The sequence below is a fragment of the Paramormyrops kingsleyae genome, chromosome 9 (genome assembly GCF_048594095.1).
Source record: "Paramormyrops kingsleyae isolate MSU_618 chromosome 9, PKINGS_0.4, whole genome shotgun sequence".
Lineage (NCBI taxonomy): Eukaryota > Metazoa > Chordata > Actinopteri > Osteoglossiformes > Mormyridae > Paramormyrops > Paramormyrops kingsleyae.
This window is the reverse complement of record NC_132805.1, coordinates 19,190,510-19,200,706: the sequence shown is the minus strand read 5'-3', so window position 1 is coordinate 19,200,706 and position 10,197 is coordinate 19,190,510. Positions and strand designations below refer to the sequence as shown.

At 40.4% G+C, this 10,197-nt stretch overlaps 1 long non-coding RNA gene across 1 annotated transcript; it reads right to left on the bottom strand.

Annotated features, from left to right (window-relative positions):
• Nucleotides 1–2,349: 2,349 nt before the first annotated feature.
• LOC111840060 (uncharacterized) lies at nt 2,350–5,291 on the bottom strand. The gene is made up of 3 exons (XR_002837294.2): nt 5,230–5,291; nt 4,621–4,698; nt 2,350–4,469 (listed from the first exon to the last, which is right to left on the bottom strand). It is a non-coding gene; the product is annotated as an uncharacterized lncRNA (long non-coding RNA).
• Nucleotides 5,292–10,197: the final 4,906 nt, after the last annotated feature.

Genomic DNA, 10,197 nt, shown 5'->3' with positions numbered 1-10,197 from the left:
CTGATTCAAGCTGATAGAAGAGCAACTTTGACTGAAATAACCACTCGTTACAACCGGGGTATGCAGCAAAGCATTTGTGAAGCCACAACACGCACAACCTTGAGGCGGATGGGCTACAACAGCAGAAGACCCCACCGGGTACCACTCATCTCCACTACAAATAGGAAAAAGAGGCTATAATTTGCATGAGCTCACCAAAATTGGACAGTTGAAGACTGGAAAAATGTTGCCTGGTCTGATGAGTCTCGATTTCTATTGAGACATTCAAATGGTAGAGTCAGACTTTGGCGTAAACAGAATGAGAACATGGATCCATCATGCCTTGTTACCACTGTGCAGGCTGGTGGTGGTGGTGTAATGGTGTGGGGGATGTTTTCTTGGCACACTTTAGGCCCCTTAGTGCCAATTGGGCATCGTTTAAATGCCACGGCCTACCTGAGCATTGTTTCTGACCATGTCCATCCCTTTATGACCACCATGTACCCATCCTCTGATGGCTACTTCCAGCAGGATAATGCACCATGTCACAAAGCTTCAATCATTTCTAATTGGTTTCTTGAACATGACAATGAGTTCACTGTACTAAAAATGGCCCCCACAGTCACCAGATCTCAACCCAATAGAGCGTCTTTGGGATGTGGTGGAACGGGAGCTTCGTGCCCTGGATGTGCATCCCACAAATCTCCATCAACTGGAAGATGCTATCCTATCAATATGGGCCAACATTTCTAAAGAATGCTTTCAGCACCTTGTTGAATCAATCCTACGTAGAATTTAACTCAGGATTTGCAGTATCCATAGTTTGCATAACAGTTTACGTCTCTATGATAACTGTTCATCTTTCATTCTGAAACATGTAAAATCGCATTCTTATTATCTGTTAATAAAAATAAATAAGATTTCTATTTCATGCACACGTTTTCACCCACGAAAAAGTGAACAGTATTTCTAATGATCCGAGCATAATGTTTGCATTGACAATCTAATAATGCACTTAGACCCTGGCTATAGATACATTATACGTAATGAAATCAAAATGTATGAATCGATAAAAACGGAATTTACTTAATTTTTTAGTGCTGAAATTCATGTCGTGACTTCTCTATGCAAAGACTACATTTTATCCCAAGACACATTATATTGGAACACGCATGAATATATTATCCTTTCTGTTACCATTTCTGAAAACATTAGTTTGTTAATCATGGGTTAAAAGTGTTTTATATTTTTTCTTTTACAAGTATGTGCTGCTTTGTTTAACATTATTAAATTTCCTCTGTTTTCATGTGCTGTGTAACTAATGAAGCTAGTGGGGAAATTGTGATTGGACAAAAAAAAAAAAACATTATTCCAGTTAATTAAATAACTTAATTAGTAAAACCTGTGTGATCCATTTATTGCTGTTGTTTTCTAAGGATATTTTTTATATATATTTATTTATTTATATGCAGTGTATTCTATACTCTACACCAGGGGCCTGTACTACGAAGCGGGGTTACTGGTTTATCGGGGTAACTTGTCGGATTTAAGGTAGTCTTGGCAAAATGTAAGTGAGCGAATACGAAGTCCATTTAAACTGTGGTACCTTAAATCCGACAAGTTACCCCGATAAGCCAGTAACCCCGCTTCGTAGTACAGGCTTCAAATCTGGACCTTGATTCCAAATCCAATTCCAAGGCCTTGTTTTCAGTTCTCCCAGGTAGTTTAATAATTACTGATTCTGATTGGTCAGAGGCTTCACATCTGGCTCACAGGTAAAGGAAGGCTGGAAAACCAGCAGTGCCTGGACCTCGAGGACCAAGATTTGAATAATAGGGCTCTACACAGTGGTCATCTTATATGAAATATTCACATTCCCAAATGTTTTAAATATGAAATGGACCTGCTGGTCTAATGAGTAAGGATGGGTTAGGATACTCAGAGTTATATTCACTAAAGGGAAGAACATGGACATTTAAAGATTAACTATGACAATATGAAAGATAACTATATCTATATTTCTGTATCTTTAATAATGTCCTACCACCCTTAACAGAGAGGGGAGCAGATATTTATGAAGTGTTTGCATCTATAATAATGTCCTATTTATGCTGGCAGGATATTATCACAAGGTAGGACAAAGTAACAGATATGGTTATAAATTTCCGCTACGGGTAGGAAAATATTTTAGGTAGGAAAAAATTTCAGAACACCGGCATACCTGGATGATCCGTACGACATTGGCGCGCAAATCGTGAGGGGCTCTCTCTGTTAATATGTATGAAATGGAGCAATGGCATATAATATGCATACAATGTATTAATTAATAACTGTTACAGAGAAAGTTATTCTGAAAACCGAAGGGTTGTGCATTGTTCCCTGTTGTCCACTGATCAAAGCACACTTCATTAGATGTGCCTGTCTTGTCTAGTTTTTAAGTTATTAACCCATTCATGTATTGTCGACTGAACAGTATATGGATACATTCGAAAATTCAAAAATTAATTAAAATTCGCATGTAAAGCAATCTGGGAAACAACGGGGTGTACAACAGTCGCCATGAGCCCAAAATACTAAACCACCATATATCATTACAGCTGAAAGGACCTATTATATTAGCTATTAACATGATTTGGCACAAATCACAAAACATGTAAAGCTGAAAAATAATTGGTGTGCATCGATGTCTGCGTAATGGACATCACAATTCTGTCATTAAAAACTCCCACCTTACTTCCGTAAAGATATTAAAGCCAGAAAACTGAATATGGAAAATGAGGCTAACTTAACCGCGGTGACAGGTTCCTAGTCGTTTTCTTACTACACATATGCTTCTGTTTTGTCCTGTTGTAAATCATTTAATTGTTTGTTAAACAGAGGCTCATCTTAATTCTATTAAGTGTCATATGAACAGACACCATTTTATTATTAGCTGTAAAACATAGAAACACGCTATTAAGTGCAGGCTAGACACAACAAATCTTTCATAATGAGTAGAAATATAAATACATAGCCCTACCACTTGACATGATGTTTTTATATTTCATCTTTACTTGCTGCCACGTACGCTTTCCACTACAATTGCATTTGAAATCGGATCAGTTATTGTTAACATTAGGTTTGCATTATGAGTATCATTACAGTAATGGAACTTCAGGGAGCATTACATTACTTAGCAGCATATAATATGTAACTTCTGAATTGTGTCGCATCTGTTAGCCTCTGTAATTATTAACAATATTTCAATTCTTTTCAGAAAACACTTCATTGTCTAATACTCGGTCGTGAGATATTTTAGACCACGTACGTTTTATGACCGTGAAAATGTACGTATGCATTTTCTCCATTGTCAATACGTTGCCGACAAGCTTGCCTGCTTTTGTTGGCTGCAGTGGTATTGGACTTTCTTTACAGCGTTGATTTAAACTCCTCATAATCCTGCATAAATTTTAGCATGCAGTCTTCCTCCGTGAAACATATGGAGATTGCGCTATGAGTCAAACGGTGCCTTGCGTTGCCGAACGTGCTCCATATATGTGAACGCACACAAAGTCCAACGCAGTTAACACCGATTTAACAAATCAACTTCTTAACTGGCGTCATAGTACTGATTAGCCCCGATGGAGTCAACCTGATTTTGTCAACCTCGCGTTCGCAAATTACCTCGGGTTAAGTCTGATTTGGTTAAACCCCCTTCGTAGTATAGGCCACAGGTCCTCCATCGTGGTCAGAAAGGTACACCATCATTTTTACTTCCTGAGGAGACTAAAGAAAGCCCATCTTCCACCTCAGCTCCCAACAAACTTTTACTGATATAGCATCGAGAGCATCGTGGCCAACAGTATCACGGTAGGGTAGAGTAGCTGCTCTGTTGCTGACCAGAAAGCCCTGAAGTGGGGGGTAAAAACTGCCAAGTATATCATCAGTGCTGAGCTCCCCTCCATCAACAACCTCCAGAAAAGGGCATGCAACATCACTGGCGATTCCTCCCACCCACACCATAGACTGTTTACCCTGCTCCAGTCTGGAGATGGTACAGGAACATACACTCCCACACCAGCAAGCTGAGTAACAGCTTCTTCCCCAAGTTGTCTCCCTGCTGAACTGTCAGCACTTCCACTAATCTCACACATAACTATGGACTACACACCCCCTCATCATAATTGTTTAAATATATTATATTTGTGTATACAATACTGCGCAAAAGTAGAGGGCAGTGAAAGAAAATGATATTAAGGTTAAGGTTGTCATAGTTGCAATTAGGGTTATGCCCATAGAAATTAAATGGAGAGTCCCCTCAAAGTGTGTGTATAGTACTTTATTTATGTAGTACTTCGCAAGTGTTTTACATAGATGTAAATGAGGTTTTCTCTGAAAATACACAAAGAATACTAGGACAATAGTGTGTATGATAATATAAAAAGAGGATGGTGGGATTGCAAAATATTTGTTACTCGAGAGAATAATAAATATGCAAATATGATTTAATCCTGAAACACAATGAAAAACAAGTTTTCGAAAATGAGAGGCCATCTGTTTAATGCACGCAATTCTTGCATCTCAACATATGGCTGGCTAAGATTAACTTCCTGCCAATCCAAATATGGGCAGCAGACAAAGAAGAAGGCTGACTATTTGTACCATTGAAGTGGGTTGTGTGCATGATTCATCCAGCCACCGCCCACACCGAGCTCTCTGCTGCCGCGTTGGAGTGGAAGTCTTGGAAGAGACGTGGAAACAGTGCAACATGAGAGAAGAAAGATAGTAAGAAGATCAGGGAGAAAAATCTGTAAAATATGAACACCCAGTAGTAGGGCTAGAAGTAAATAACGATGTCCCACCAATGGGGTGCATATGTGGATGCATGCTTCTAATTGGCTGAAAATGCAGACAGACACTGCTGATTGGCAGACCCTGAGAGAGATGTAAATCCTGCTGTTTCAGAATGATGCACAGTGCATGTTTATCTTGAAGGAGACCCAGAATTGCCAGGTTCTCTGTGGCTGTACCCTGAATCAGAGCCTGCTTGTCCCACCTGGCTCTCTCTCAGAAGCTGGATATTTACATACATGCTCTCTCTGCTATAGTTGGTACTACTGCTGGAATTCACACAAGAGCCACAACAAAGGCAAAAAGCCCTCTACTCCCTCCCAATCCCAAACTCCCCAACTCCACATCCTTGAGAAAGAGAACACAATAACTATTCACCCTATCAAACAAAGAAATAAAAAGCCAATTTTCTCACATTACCTTCACCAGGGGAGAAAGCAGGGCTAGCACTCAGACCAGGCGAAGCAGCTTGCAGTCATGGCCAAAAACATCACATGACTGAAAAGCCACCTGCTCTTCTCACATGACCATGCTAGGGATTATGGGAGTTGTAGTTTATCTTCCTTATATTCCATGATTTTTTCTTTAGGTTGAAACTTTCTAAGATTCTCTTAATGACATTCTGGGGATGCATAATTTTCATACATCTATTAATTTTTTTTTCAGGATTGTAATGCTGTTTTTTTCTTCTTTTTTTCTTGAAATAATGATGATGTAACTCCACAGACAAAGGCATCTTTAAAGAAAGTACTGAAATTGTACACAAACATAGACATTCAGTGAAACAGAAATGAGTATACCCGTAATGCTATTTCCATTTTGGGCTAAAGTCATAAGCCCTTTTAGACCTTCTCATCAAATTGTTATTGGCTGGATTACTGCTTGTGTTCTAGACTGCTGGATAAGTAGGTCCTCAAACCAAGCTATTAACACCAAACTTTTCTCAATTTAGTCTCTTATGGGCTCCTTTTAATCCAGTATGGCTCCACACGCATGGACAGACTCCCTATAAGGCAAGTGTAGGCAACTGCATAAGGCCCCCAAAAACCTTACTTCCAGAAATTACATTGATGGATATACGATAATATGATCAAATTAAATGAACTGTTATTAGGACGTAGTGACAGTTTTCAGTATAGAAAAAGTCCCTTCTTAAAGACACTGTCCCTTCTTAAAGACACTCCCACCCCCCATTGAGGACAATAATTATTGGTTATCACTCCCTGCCCACCCGATCCTCCTGTCTCCTCCTTGGAGTGGCCCTAATGAGCCAGGCCAGCTAATCGTTTGGCTTACCTCTCATTTCTGTCCTTGTGTTGCTCACTGCAGCTGCCTCTCGTTTGCTCCCTCATGTAGTAGTGTATAAAAGTGTTTCCCAGTTCTGTCCTTAATGTTGAGTCTGTATGTATGCCCACGTCCTTCCCTGTTCCCTCTGCCTAGTGTTCTGACCCTTGTGGTCTTTTTTTTGCTCCTCCTCCCTGTTATATTCAATAATGCCCCTTTGGTTTTCTTCATTGATTGCCCTTGATTACTTAGTGTTTTTGGATTGCTATGTAACAAGCTGAAGCACAGCTGCTAAAATGTAAGCTGAAATGGAGTTAATAAGAAATATCAGAAAAGGTACACCAGAGCTGTGCAGCGAGAGTAGAATCCTATGGGATTTATTTATGCAAATGTGGGTGGGATCAGGTGGTGGAAATTACAGATGTGAAACAAATGTGTGATAACATTTTATTAAAATACTAATAATTATTCCAGTAGGAATTCTAAGTAGTTGGCTATTCAATAAAGAGAAGCTTGTTATGGACTGGAGTTACAGAAACAATTTCACAGACAAACATTTCCAGTGCTGTCCAAGCTTGCCCACCACATCTTGTGTGTCCCTGCAACTAGCGATGTCTCGAATAGAGCGTTCAATGTGTGGACACATTTTAGAGCAGAAATGGACATGCTTCCATCCTGAATGAGTTAATATAATTTTTTGCATTCAAAAATAAAAAAAAAATGCCACTGGAAAGCATATGATATAAAAAATCTTGGAGCATGTTTTAACGCATATAAATTGTTTTTCATATTCTTATCAGTTATCTTTTTTAAGAACTTCATTTTGAACTGGTTAACAGTTAACTAAAATAGTTTTTCCCCCCCAAGTAATGTTTGATTCAGTGCATTGTTTCCATAAAAATTCTGTAATTTTATATTCAATGACTAAATGAGCTTCAAGCGCCAACAGTCTCAATGCCAACTCATTTTCCAGTGCCTTAGTATGCAAAGCTTCCCTCTCTTTATCAATTTCTTTCTCTCGTATAGAGAGCTCCTTCATGCGTATGGCATCTTTCATATCAACAGGTGGCAAAACTCGCTTTTCAACTAGGATAGGCACTAAGACAGATTTCAGTACATGCTTTAACCGTTTCTCAGAACTTGTCAACTCAATATCGAAATACTCCGCAACACTCAGAAGTTGTTCTTTAGTTAGAGACTCAAACACCTCCGAAGATGGATTCTCCACAAACTCCCGCACTACCGAAGCCATTTATTTTTATTTATTTTTTTTTTAAGCCCAAAACATACAAACGGCTGCATTTTAACAACTTAATCTAAAGTGGTCATCAAAATTCCCTAAAAACACATGACCACAAGTTGTCCTCACACAAAACTACGCCACTAAAACTGACAAACTGCCGGGTTAGGTCAACTAAACGGGTAAAACCCATACAAAGCAGCCAACAAAGACCCAACCCGAAATACAGCTTGTTAATCGCTACACTCAATAGCGCACAACACTAAAGCGACCACAAAGTAGGCTATGCTGGACGTAAAACAGCCCGTCACTGCCACATCCCAAGCCTGACTTACAAAGCATGAAAAAAAAAAATCCAACTCACCTTCCCCACTAGTCTTCAATAGTTTCCCGACCCGGCGACTTTAAACATTAAACTCACGAGCAGGGAGCCGACCGAAAACACAGTCTACTCCCATACCCCGAAACGTACCGAGTCAGAAATCCCATCAAAAACAACAAACTAACAAAATAAAATGACAGACTCAGTCTGCCCGCCGGCTACCTAATTGGGATGTGCAACGACTCAGCGGTCACCACCTATCAGCAAACTCACCACAGGGTCGCACACAAACTGCTACTGAAATTAACTCAAAAGATCCCGGACGAGCCCCCAATTTATGTTACGGCCAAATCAATGACCGCAACATAAAAGACCAAAACCGACTGGTTTTAGGGTTTTTATTTTACAACAAATAATAAATATAAACACCAACGCAAATGTCCGGGAATCACGAGAGAACAACAAAACAAAAGATCAACTCAACAAAAATCTCAGCAGCAGGAACACTCAGCGTGGCATCGAATATCCTACAAATCTTTCTCCAGTCCAGGTAGACCCAGGGCTTTAGTAGGGAAGACTCCACCCATCCAACAGGTCTCACCTGTAATCAATTAGAGATTGAAACCACCACCTGCAATCTAAGAAAACCTATAATGCAGTCCTAAGCAAAATAAACAAAAACCCAAAGAGGGGCGTAACAATGATCATATTGACTACTTCAGTAAAATAGCACATAGGTATGGATTGCTTGATATATAAATGAATAAATATTTCAATGATTAAATGTGTCCTTTTATTGTTAAATGAAATGAAGGGTATTATTTCACAATAGCATACTACTCATGATCCTATGACAGTACCATACTTCACAACCTATTCTTTGCCAAATCTCTGTAAACCTGACTGCATGGCTAGGTGCTTGATTTTATACACCTGTGGCACTGGGTCTGAATGAACCACCTGAATTCAATGATTGCGAGGTGTGTCCCCATACTTTTGTCCATATAGTGTAGAAGCATAACATATCGTATTGTAAGTCAGGAGTGTGTCATCAGCTCACACACTCTGGAATGCTCTGAAATGTGCATAGCTGCTGACATATGCTCTAACAAAGCTTTATATTGCAGTATGCAGGCATATGCAAATTTAAGGAACATCACTGGCTGAATTCCTTGAAAATTAGTGTCTAGAGGGTAAAAAAAGCTCTGTGGATACAAACAGAGAGGGAAAATGCTATGTTGAGTCATATTCTGTCTCACGGTTTATACCCTGACGGCATTCCCTAAGGGGGAACTTGAAACTTGCAGGGTAACAACATAGTCACAATTGCATCATCAGCCAAACAGCTGCGCAATACTGTACATCACGGGGGAAGGAATTTGGATGGGGAAGTATGACAGCTGTCTGCGCTTGTTCGATGTTTTTGTAATGCAACTAGTTCTGACTTCAGACACAATGAAAACATTCAGGGAAAACTTGATCCAATCACATGTTCAGTCCCAACCCCTCAAAGTGATTGACACAGTGCATCATTACTATGAAAAGAAGCACTATGAAATAAAAAGCTGCTTTGGAAAACCACGATTCAGAAATACATCATGTGAAAAGCTGAACTTTATCGTGAAATATCATTTGTATTATTTAAATAATTGCATTTGCCTTATGTAAAATATTTTTAATAATGACTGTTTAATGAAAATCAACATTACGAAATACAATTTAAAGATTATACATAGAAGACATGTTATTATAAAATATTGTGGTATCTGTTGGCTTCAGCCATAATGCCACGTCAAGAATGCAGTCTGATCCCAAGCTGTTTTATTAGTAGTCCTGAACAGGACTACATCAGGCACCAAACGAGCACCGAAAAACAATTACACATAAGAAACAGAAGGTTGTCAGACGCTGAACTCTAAGATACACACACGGTGGGAGATTTACGGAAGCTAATTATACATGAGGATCGGACAGGGTACACGCAAGACACGGGCAAACACACGCGCAACAATAAGGAATATAACCATTAACAATAACAACAACAATACAAGGGCTATTTACAACTTGCATGCGGGGCATGCTGGGACATGTGCAAATCGACCAGACGGCACTTGGCTCACCGACGCCACACAACCCCCCCCTTAAGGGTCAGCCGTCCCGGCGACCACTAGAGACAGTCCCACCTTAGTCCAGCACGAAGTCCTTTAGGTGTGATGGCCACCGCCGCAAAGACCTCCTTGATCGCCCTGGGGCAGCGCCGCTGGGGGACGATGGGCCAGGCACAGGGTCACTGTCAGGGGCTGCAGAAGAAATACTGCTAGCGGTGTCTGGAAACAGGCCGACCTTGGGGTGGTATGGGGCCAGTCTGTCCCGGTGCACAATGACCGACCGAGACCCAGGGCCAGTCCGGACCCGATACACCACCTCTGAAAGCCGACCCAACACCACACAGGGTCCCTGCCAGCAGCTGGACAGCTTTGGAGAGTAGCCCTTCATCTGCCGGGGATTGTACAGCCACACTGACATCCCAACACCCAGTGGG